Below are 11,558 nucleotides of genomic sequence, written 5' to 3' on the forward strand. Positions count from 1 at the left end.
ACGTGAAACACGTTATGCACTTTAGCCAACTCCGGAGGCAACTCCAACCTGTAAGCTACCTCACCAACTCTTTCTGTGACTATGTACGGTCCGATGTACCTGGGACTCAACTTCCCCTTCTTTCCAAACCGCACAACACCTCTCCATGGTGAAAGCTTCAGAAATACCCAATCTCCGACCTCATACGTTCTGTCCGTAGCATGTCGATCTGCTAAACTTTTCTGCCTGTCCTGAGCTGCCTTCAGGTTAAACCTAATTACCTGAACATTTTGAGTAGTCTCCTCGACAATCTCCGGACCTACTAAGACTCTTTCACCAACCTCTGACCAACATAACGGAGTGCGACAAGATCTACCATACAAAGCTTCAAATGGCGCCATGCCAATGCTTGAATGGAAACTGTTGTTGTAAGCAAATTCCATCAAATCTAATCGCTGGTGCCAAGCATCACTGAACTGTAACACTGATGCTCGCAGCATATCTTCCAAGGTCTGAATAGTTCTCTCGGACTGTCCGTCCGTCTGTGGATGATATGCCGTACTGTAAAGTAGTCTCGTACCCAAAGCTTCTTGAAAAGCTACCCAAAACTTCGACGTGAATCGTGGATCACGATCCGAGACAATACTTACAGGGACACCATGGTACTTCACAACCTTTGAGATAAACAATTCCGCTAATCGGTTCAAAGAATATCTCTCTCTTACTGGAATAAAATGTGCCGACTTAGTGAGCCGATCAACGATCACCCAAATGCCATCAAAGCCATTATGTGTACGCGGCAACTTGTACACAAAATCCATAGTGATATTTTCCCATTTCCACTCTGGAACGGGAAGCGGCTACAACTATCCAAACAGCTTCTTTCTTTCTGCTTTAACCTGCTGACAAACAGCACAACTGCTCACATACTCGGCTATCTCCCTTTTTATACCCGGCCAATAGTAAAATGGTCGAATGGTATGATACATTTTAGTTGCCCCTGGGTGCATGGCATAAGCCGAGATATGTGCTTCATCGAGAATTTCCTTCTTCAATTCCACATTACTAGGTACGAACATTCTACCCTCTAACATCAACATGCCATCAGAATCACGAACTCTGAGATCTCGCCTCATTCCTTGATCTCGAGCTCGAATTAGTTCTTGAATCTGTTCATCAGCTACTTGAGCTTCAAGCACCCGATCAACTAAGATTGGCCTAACTTGAAAATTAGCAAGTAATGCCACTTCTCGATCTTCTGCTTCTAACCTTACTCCCGTAGCACGCAAGTCTACCAAAAGAGGAATACGACTAGCGTACAACGCATTGATACGGCCATGTGACTTCCTGCTAAGTGCATCGGCTACTACGTTCACACGACCAGGGTGATAGTCAATCGTGCAATCGTAATCGCTGAGCAACTCCAACCACCTCCGTTGACGAAGATTAAGTTCCTTCTGGGTGAAGAGATACTGAAGACTCTTGTGATCTGTGAAGATCCTACACTTCTCTCCGTAAAGATAGTGTCTCCACAACTTCAACGCAAAGATGATAGCAGCCAACTCCAAATCATTTGTAGGGTAATTCATCTCATGGTTTTTCAACTGCCGCGAAGCATAAGCAATCACCCTACCATGCTGCATCAATACACATCCCAGACCATTCAAGGAAGCATCGCTATAAACCTCGAAATCACCACTATCGTCCGGGAGTGCCAAAACAGGTGCATTAGTAAGACAATGCTTCAACTGCTGGAAACTCTGCTCACACTTATCATTCCACTCAAACTTAACGTCTTTCCTTGTTAACCTCGTCAGTGGCAAGGCAATTACCGAAAAATCCTTAATAAATCTCCGATAATATCCCGCCAAACCAATGAAACTTCTCACCTCAGTGACGGTTCGTGGTTGCTCCCAACTCTCCACAGCTGCAACCTTCTGAGGATCAACTAAGATACCTTGAGCAGAAATGATGTGCCCCAAAAATGCGACTTGATCTAACCAGAACTGGCACTTACTAAACTTGGCATACAATTGGTGTTCCCTCAACCTTTTCAACACCAAAGTAAGATGTCGGACATGCTCTGCTTTGGACTTAGAATACACCAGAATATCGTCAATGAAGACAATGACAAATCTATCCAGGTAAGGCTGAAATACCCGGTTCATTAAATCCATAAAAGCTGCTGGTGCATTCGTCAACCCAAATGGCATAACCAGAAACTCGTAATGACCGTAACGAGTCCTGAACGCCGTCTTAGGAACATCATCCCTACTAATCTTCAGCTGATAGTACCCAGACCTCAAGTCTATCTTAGAAAATACACAAGCACCTCTCAGCTGATCAAACAAATCATCGATACGAGGCAATGGATAACGGTTTTTAATCGTCACCCGATTCAATTGCCTGTAGTCGATACATAGCCTTAAAGTCCCATCTTTCTTTTTCACAAACAACATTGGAGCGCCCCAAGGTGAAGTACTAGGCTGAATAAATCCCTTATCCACTAATTCCTGTAACTGCACTTTCAATTCCCTTAACTCAGCAGGAGCCATACGATAAGGAGTTAAAGAAATAGGATTGGTACCTGGAAGCAACTCAACATTGAACTCCACATCTCGATCTGGGGGTAAACCAGGTAAATCCTCAGGAAAAACATCAGGGAAGTGTCTAACCACTCTCACATCCTCAATTCTGCTAGGAACGGCCTCCTCTAGCACCACATGAGCTAGATACCCCTGACAACCTTTAGTCAACAACTTCTTCGCTCGCAAAGCCGAAATAACACCGTGTCACTCTGCTCACCCACAAAAGTAACCGCAGGTAATCCAGGACGGTGAAAAGTAACTACTTTCCCGTAACAATCAATGTTGGCACGATAGAAGTGCAACCAATCGTTGCCCAAAATCACTTCAAAATCGACAATATCTAACGGGATAAGATCAGCGGGCATAACAACACCCTCTACTATCACTGGACATCCTGGGTACATACAATCTACAACACATCTCTCTCCTCTAGGCATAGCGAACTCTAAATCGTACCCTAGAGGTGTGGGGCGAGGTTGCGTTACTTGAGCAAATGTATGAGAAATAACGGAATGTGTAGCTCCACAATCAATTAAGACTCTAGCAAAATAACCAAGAATGTTTAACGTACCCATAATCAAGTCCGGGTTGTTCTGAGCATCCTGCAGGGAAATATTGTGAATACGCCCCTGGCCCTGCTGTCGTCCACCGCGACCTCTGCTCGCTTGAACACCGCGACCTTGAGCTCCACGCCCCTGACTGGGCTGACCCATCTGTCTCGAAGACCCTGCACTACTAGTAGCATTCTCACTCTGCTGATACTGTCCTCCTTGGTACCACTGAGAACCACCTACTGGAGCTGGAGGATACGGCAGGTAGTTGCTGGGATACGGGGGATAACCACCTTGTGAATACGGGTCCTGAGGGTACTGATACGGTCCCGGAGCATAGGGAACAACATCACCCTGATAGTGATAGGCACCACCTCTACCTGCTTGACCAAAATTACTCGGACCTTGGATTTGTCGAATCGGTGCAGGTGGCGGCATAAAGGTCTGCTGTGGCTTCTGCTGCTGACCCTGGGGACAATTCACCGCTATATGTCCCGCCTGTCCACACGTGAAACAAACACCGCTGCCACGCCTGCATTCGCCGAAATGTCGGTTATTACATCTACGGCAAAATGGAACTCGGTTTCGACCACCATCACCTTGTCTCTGGCCTCGAGCACCTCCATAAAACCTACCTCCACGTCCTTGTCCAGAGGCACTGAAACCACCACTAGACGAACTCGAACTGGCACCACCCTTTTTAAAGTTCTGAGTCTGGCGAGGCCCAAGCGACACTTGACTTTTCCCTTTGTCATCTTTCTTTTCATCACTGTCACTAGACATATTCTCTGAGTCCTCTACCCTCAACAATATCTCATAGAACTCCTGGTAGGACTCACAGTGAGTAGTAGTGGCCATAGAATGCCATCTTTTCCTAGTGCCCAAGCGAAAACGACGAAGCATCTCCGCCGGATTACCAGCGACATCAGGATAGTAACGAGACAAATCAGTGAACTTACGATAATACTCGTTAGCCGTCATCTTTCGCTGTTTCAACTCAGTGAATTCCTGTTTCTTACGATCAATATACTCAGGTGGTACAAATCTCCTTTGAAACACGTCCTTGAAAACATTCCAATCGGTCCTCTGAGCTGGAGTCAACCTACGAAGTTCTTGTTCCCACCAAGCTGCAGACTCCATCTCCAGAAACCAAGAGGTTGTCTCAACCCACCTTTCCATCGGAAGGTTCCCCTGGTTATGCAACACACGGAAAGTCTTCTCTATGTGTTCCAACCAACGTTCTGTGCCTTCGTGACCCTCGTTACCTTTAAACTTATCCAACTTCAGGTTATACATAGTTTCCAGAGGAGTCCTCTGGGGAGGGCGCATCACTGTTTGAAGGGCTGTAGCAATCACTTCCCCCAACTGAGTAAGATCAGGGAAACTAGACTCATCTGAGCGACGTGGTTCCCGACGAGGCGGCATGATTCTGACAGAAGACACCAACTATTATAATACTCACAAAGACACAGGACTGCCAAACCTAGGCTCTGATACCAAGCTGACACACCCCGACCGAGATCAGGGCGTGCTGGCCGTCACACGAAGGTGACGTAACCATGTGCGCGTGCGGAAGCTAATGAGAAGGTAATATAAAAGTACTAATAATTAAAAACCTAATAGCATACAAAGTACTAGTGTATGTGAGACACAATTAAGAGCAAGTCTACAACAGTCCAAAAGGAAAAGATACGACATATTTACACCCGAAGGTGACCCTACAATGGTGAGTGTCTGTCAGAAATACCGGGACGCCCTCTGGGATAAACCACCGAACTTGCTAGACCACTAGAACCTGGAGGGGCGCAAAAACAAAGCGTGAGTGGGCAAAAACAAAGTTCTTTGAAAACTCTTTAACAAAATACATTCTAACCCCTCGCTGTAAAACCTGTATACTTCCCAGAAAATGAACATATATACGTATGTATAGATATGTCAATCATGCTCCATGATATGCCATTCATGCTCACAATATGTCATTCATGTTTGAGAATATGCCACAACAGAATCTCATAATCAAATATAAATGCTCAAGCGTAATTCACATCAATAACATATAATCTGGCAGCCGGGAGTCACCTAACGTGACATGTACCGCTGCATATAGAGCTCCAATCTCAACTCAACATCTGAATCTGCACACAAGTCGGAGCCACCTAACGTGGTCTGTACGACAGGACTGGGTGTAATACATACGCTCTAGTGCTACGATCACGTGAAGACTATGCGAATAATCGCGGGTCACCTACGAGTCGGAACCACCTAATGTGGTCTGCACGACAAAGCTTGCACCTAACTTGGATCCAAGGCGAGCGTGTGGTGCTGGTGAACATACACGTGAAGGACTCTGCCCCTCTCTGGGCGGGAGCACTAACACCGGGGGTGCAGATTATGAGCTCTCTAAGCATCTCAAACTACTATTGCATAATAAACAGGAATGCATAACCACACGAGTACCGCTTACCTGGCACTTACCTGTGCGTCCACAGCACCAAATACACATTTATATATATGTATGCCACTACTAATACATGCGATGATGCGTAAACAACATTCATATGATGCATGGCATAAAACTAATAACCTTTTCTATTTAATTTCTGGGAATATAATTGTATATAGGTATATACGGAAAACAAAAGCCCACTCACTGATAATTAGAAGGGTCGTAGCCCCCCTGCCTCGAGTGTGTACGCTCGTCCTCGGAAAACGAATCACCTATACGCGACAAAGTTACGAAAACGTTAATTTAAAAGCACCTAAGCAACTTCTCGTAAAAACTTCTCATACATAGCTCAAATTGGACAAATGAATATACCAACGTGATCTACACAACCTCAGGATCACACACATATTTTTAAAATAATTTTTGGACCACGCACGCGCCCCCACGCGCCGTCCTAGGCACGGACCTACGCGCCTCCCACGCGCGGCCACGTGACCTGCACACTGACGGTGTCAACAGACGCCGTCAGGAATATTCCGTTAACTGACGGAATATTCCGTTAGACTTAACCGGACGCCGTTAACGGCGTCAGGAATATTCCGTCAACTTTGACGGAATATTCCGTCTTCTTCTCCAGTCTAACCCCGACGCCGGCGCCGTCGCCGTCGCCGTCGCCGGAAAACCTGCAACTCACTATATCTCTCTCGTTTTTCCACCTTTTTCCACGTTTCTTGCACCAAAATGAACCTTAAAGCTAGTAGAACATGATCCAACAAGTTTTAAGGCCTAAAATGACGAGATTATACCTGTCCAAATTTCCGAAACTCGGCCAACTTCGAACCTAGCCTTCCCGACGTCCAAACTCGTCCAACGAACTACTCCCAAGCTCCTGGGAACTTCACAAACACAACTACAAGCTTAGAATCTCCTAAAACAAGCTAGATTAGGTTTGCATGAACAATGCATAATTCGGACCACTTCGAAACGACGTGAAAATGGTAGTTTTCTTACCTAGAATTGGTTTGGTTGTGCTCCTCACAACCTCACGAGTTCAATGGTGCAATTTGTTTCCTCGATGGTTGATGTTTTGAGTGTGTTTGTATGTGGTCCGTAAGTTTGCAGAAGGAAGAGGAAGAAGATGGACTCGGGGAGAGAGAGAGAGAGACTGAGAGACATAGTGAGGGAATGAGGGAGGGAATCCCGGGAGAAAAGAAAATGTATGATTGTGTGTGGTCCCACCACCCACACAACACAAATATACACGTAAAATAACAACTAGGGGGTAAAATCGTAATTTCAATGTACGTTTCGTTAGTTTCGGGACGGGATGTTACATGAACAGTATCAGAAGCTTTTCGTTAAAGTAGAAAAACTAATAAAAATGACTTGAAAACTTTGAGTTTTAACGATAAAGACAAAATAAAGAGTAAAGTGAATAGTAATAGGATTGATTTTTTAGTGTAAAAATATAATTTTTCGTTAAAATAAACAGCACCGATAACTTTTTGTTAAAGTTTTCTTTATTTTATTGGATAATCAATCCCATTTAAAAGACTTGCTTCTTTGTTTTGATAAACAAATAAGTATAAAAGAAATGAAACTTTAATGAAAAGTGCTTCTCAAAACTTTTAATTAACCAAAAATCATCAATAAACTTTATTTAATAAAAAGGGCTTAAACTTTAATAAAAAAAATAATCAACTTTTAATGAAAATGACAAAAATTTTACATAATAATAATAAATAAAAAAAGGGCAAACACATTAACCACGCATCATATCACACACGTTCACATACTCTCTCTCGATCAACCATTCAACCTCTTTCTCTCTCTCTCCCTCTTTCACATATTTCCATCAATTTTTCTCTTTCATTTCACTTCACTCATCCACATCAACTTTTTTTCTTCTTTTTTTTTCACCTCTCCCCACTCTTCTCTCTCCTTTCACCTCACTTTATAAACAATTTTTTTATTTTATTTTATTATTTGTTTATTTGACTATTCTTTCAATTTTTTTAGAACAAATTAAGTAATAATATTACAAAATCAAAATTAAAGAAAATTTTCATTATTCAGTTTTATAAAAACTAATACTGTCACCATTTATTAAACAAAACAATGATTACTTCTTAAACTGAACATTGACTACTTATTAAACTGAACATTATTTCTTAAACTGAACATTGACTACTTCTTGAACGGAACACTGACTATTTCTTAAACGGAACACTAATACTATCACTACTTCTTAAACTAAACACTGACTATTTCTTAAACTGGAAACCTTGTAAACTAAACACTAATTATTTCTTAAACCTAACACTAGTACTATCATTTCCACCATATCCTGGGCTCGACTCCGGCGTAGCACGATATTGTCCGCTTTGGGCTCCGACCACGCCCTCATGGTTTTGTTTCTGGGAACTTACACGAGAACTTCCCAGTGGGCCACCCATCTTGGGATTGCTTTTGCTCGAAATCGCTTAACTTCGAAGTTCCAATGGAACCCGAAGCCAGTGTACTCCCAAAAAGCCTCGTGCTAGATAGAGATGAGAATATACATATAAAATTTAGAGGATTCACTATCCTACACAATGTGAGATGTCATAATCACTATTCCGTAAACTAAATAGACTATTTACTAAACCAAGTAATAGTACTATCTGTTGACTCTAAAAATTACAAAACCTATGTGGCGCGCAGGCCGAGTAACTAATAAGCTAACTACGTCCTTGGGTCGAATGCGGGGCGTGCCAACTCGTCGGCCGAGCTTGGCCGAGGAGTAAAATTTGTTGATGTAGCTTTGAGCGCGTCGTGGACTTCTCTATCTTGCGATTGCGACCGATGAAGGAACACTCTCGGTCTCTGGGTTCTACAGCCTGAAGACAAGGCTGCTATTTCTGCGGAGTTCACAAATCGTCGGAACCCGATTCGGTCACTGTGATTATATTCGTAAAAGTATAAGCACGTCGAATCGAGACCAAACTATATGGGCACAGGTACTCGAACGTGATGTATGTCTTGATGGTGAACGTAGTTCGGCCGTCGGTATGCCGAACCCTGAAACTTACTTGCGAGTATCCAATCATAAAACCACTCGGCGTCCAGCACGCCGAGTAATGCAATTCGTAACACCTAACTATGCCGAGAAGGCTAGTAAGGTGACCTCTGCCAACAAAGGTTCGAAAACCCTTCTCGACCGAGACTTAGATAGATAACCGGTCGACCTCGACGCAGTGCTGTTTATCCAAACTGAAGGTGCTTCTTGGTCGGCTGATTCTGCGGCAGCAGTGCTGTTTATCCAAACTGAAGGTGTGTCGGCAGGAAAAGAAAAAGAAAAAGAAAAATCTCAAGGTGTTTGAGAGGTTTTGCGCAGGGCAATTGTATGCTGATTTGAAGGTCCTTTTCTGTTGCATGATTTCTTGTATTTATAGTGCCCCATTCCTTGAAACCAATTCTGATTTGGATTGGGAGTCCTTGTCCCATTTCGCCTCTAACTCGAGCAAACCTATTCCTACTGGGATTCTGAATTTTCCTTCTTTTCGGGACTTCATTCCTTGCTGATCGAGAATCCTGGTCGCACTAGGACTTCCTCGACCTTTCCTATTCATCCAGACCACTTGGGATAGGATTTGGCCGATCTTGCCAGCTGGCCCGAGATTTATTATTCGGCCCATAGTATTTACCATCACCTTGGGCCGAGCACATCCTGCTGCTCGGCCCAGCAATAATATTTTGGGCCCAAACACTATCATTATTTTGTAAACTAAGTACTGACTATTTTTTAAACCAAACACTAATATTATCACTATTTTGTAAACTAGTACTGTCACTATTTCATAAGCTAAACACTGACTATTTCTTAAACCAAAAACTAACTATTTCGTAAACTAAACACTGATTATTTCTTAAAATCAAACACTAGCACTATCACTGTTTTTAAAATTGAATACTAAAAGGTTCAAAATTTGAAGCTCTCTTCTCATTATCATATGAATCACTGAAAATAATATATATATTCTTACAGAGTTAGAATAATGATTTTCACATTTCTATTTGTTCCTTAACATTATTCAAACAATTTATTTGACTTCCATTTAATTTATTCAATACAAAATTAACAACAAAAGTGACACACCCCGACCGAGATCAGGGCGTGCTGGCCATCACACGAAGGTGACGTAGTCATGTGCGCGTGCAGAAGCTAATGAGAAAGTAATATAAAAGTACGAATAATTAAAAACCTAATAGCATACAAAGTACTAGTGTATGTGAGACACAATTCAGAGCAAATCTACGACAGTCCAAAAGGAAAAGATACGACATATTTACACCCGAATGTGACCCTACAATGGTGAATGTCTGTCAGAAATGCCGGGACGCCCTCTGGGATAAACCACCGAACTTGCTAGACCACTAGAACCTGGAGGGGCGCAAAAACAAAAGCGTGAGTGGGCAAAAACAAAGTTCTTTGAAAACTCTTTAGCAAAATACATTCTAACCCCTCGCCGTAAAACCTGTATACTTCCCAGAAAATGAACATATATACGTATGTATAGATATGTCAATCATGCTCCATGATATGCCATTCATGCTCACAATATGCCATTCATGCTCGAGAATATGCCACAACAGAATTTCATAATCAAATATAAATGCTCAAGCATAAATCACATCAATAACATATAATCTGGCAGCCGGGAGTCACCTAACGTGACCTGTACGGCTGCATCTAGAGCTCCACTCTCAACTCAATAACTGAATCTGCACACAAGTCGGAACCACCTAACGTGGTATGTACGACAGGCCGGGTGTAATATATATATGTATGCTCTAGTGCTACGATCACGTGAAGCTGTGCGATAAATCGCGGGTCACCTACAAGTCGGAACCACCTATTGTGGTCTGTACGACAGGCTTGCACCTATCTTGGATCCAAGGCGAGCATGCGGTGCTGGTGAACATACACGTGAAGGCTGTGCCCTGGCCTCGGGCGGGAGCACTAACACCGGGGGTGCAGATTATGAGCTCTCTAAACATCTCAAACTACCATTGCATAACGACATGAATACCGCTTACCTGGCACTTACCTGTGCGTCCACAGCACCAAATACATATATATATATATATATATATATATATATATATGTATGCCACTACTAATACATGCGATGATGCGTAAACAACATTCATATGATGCATGGCATAAAACAAATAACCTTTTCTATTTAATTTCTGGGAATTAATATGTATATAGGTATATACGGAAAACAAAAGCCCACTCACTGACAATTAGAAGGGTCGTAGCCCCCCTGCCTCGAGTGTGAACGCTCGTCCTCGGAAAACGAATCACCTATACGCGACAAAGTTACGAAAACATTAATTTAAAAGCACCTAAGCAACTTCTCGTAATAACTTCTCATACATTGCTCAAATTGGACAATTGAATATACCAACGTGATCTACACAACCTCAGGATCACACCCATATTTTTAAAATAATTTTTGGACCACGCACGCGCCCCCACGCGCCTGAACAGGCACGGACCCACGCGCCCCCACGCGCGGCCACGTGCACTGCACACTGACGGCATCAACTGACGCCGTCAGGAATATTCCGTTAAACTGACGGAATATTCCGTTAGACTTAACTGACGCCGTCCACTGCCGTTAGGAATATTCCGTTAAACTTAACGGAATATTCCCCTGTCTTCTCCGGCGAGACTCCGGCGCCGGCGACGGCGCCGGAAAACTGGGTAATTTTCCAACCGTGTTTTCTCCTTCGTTTTTCAACCAAATTTCACGTTCTTTATACCAAAATGATGCTTAGGACTAGTAGAATCACGTTGGACTACTTTTAAGGCCTAAAAATTAAGGAATCTCACCTGCAACAACGATCCAAGTTCGGCCAACTTCGAACCTAGCCTTCCCAACGTCCAAATTCACCCAACGAACCACTCCGAGGCTCCTTGGGACCTCACAAACACATCTACAA

Source organism: Pyrus communis, chromosome 13, assembly GCF_041283825.1.
Source record: "Pyrus communis isolate YQ-2024b chromosome 13, ASM4128382v1, whole genome shotgun sequence".
Taxonomy (NCBI): domain Eukaryota; kingdom Viridiplantae; phylum Streptophyta; class Magnoliopsida; order Rosales; family Rosaceae; genus Pyrus; species Pyrus communis.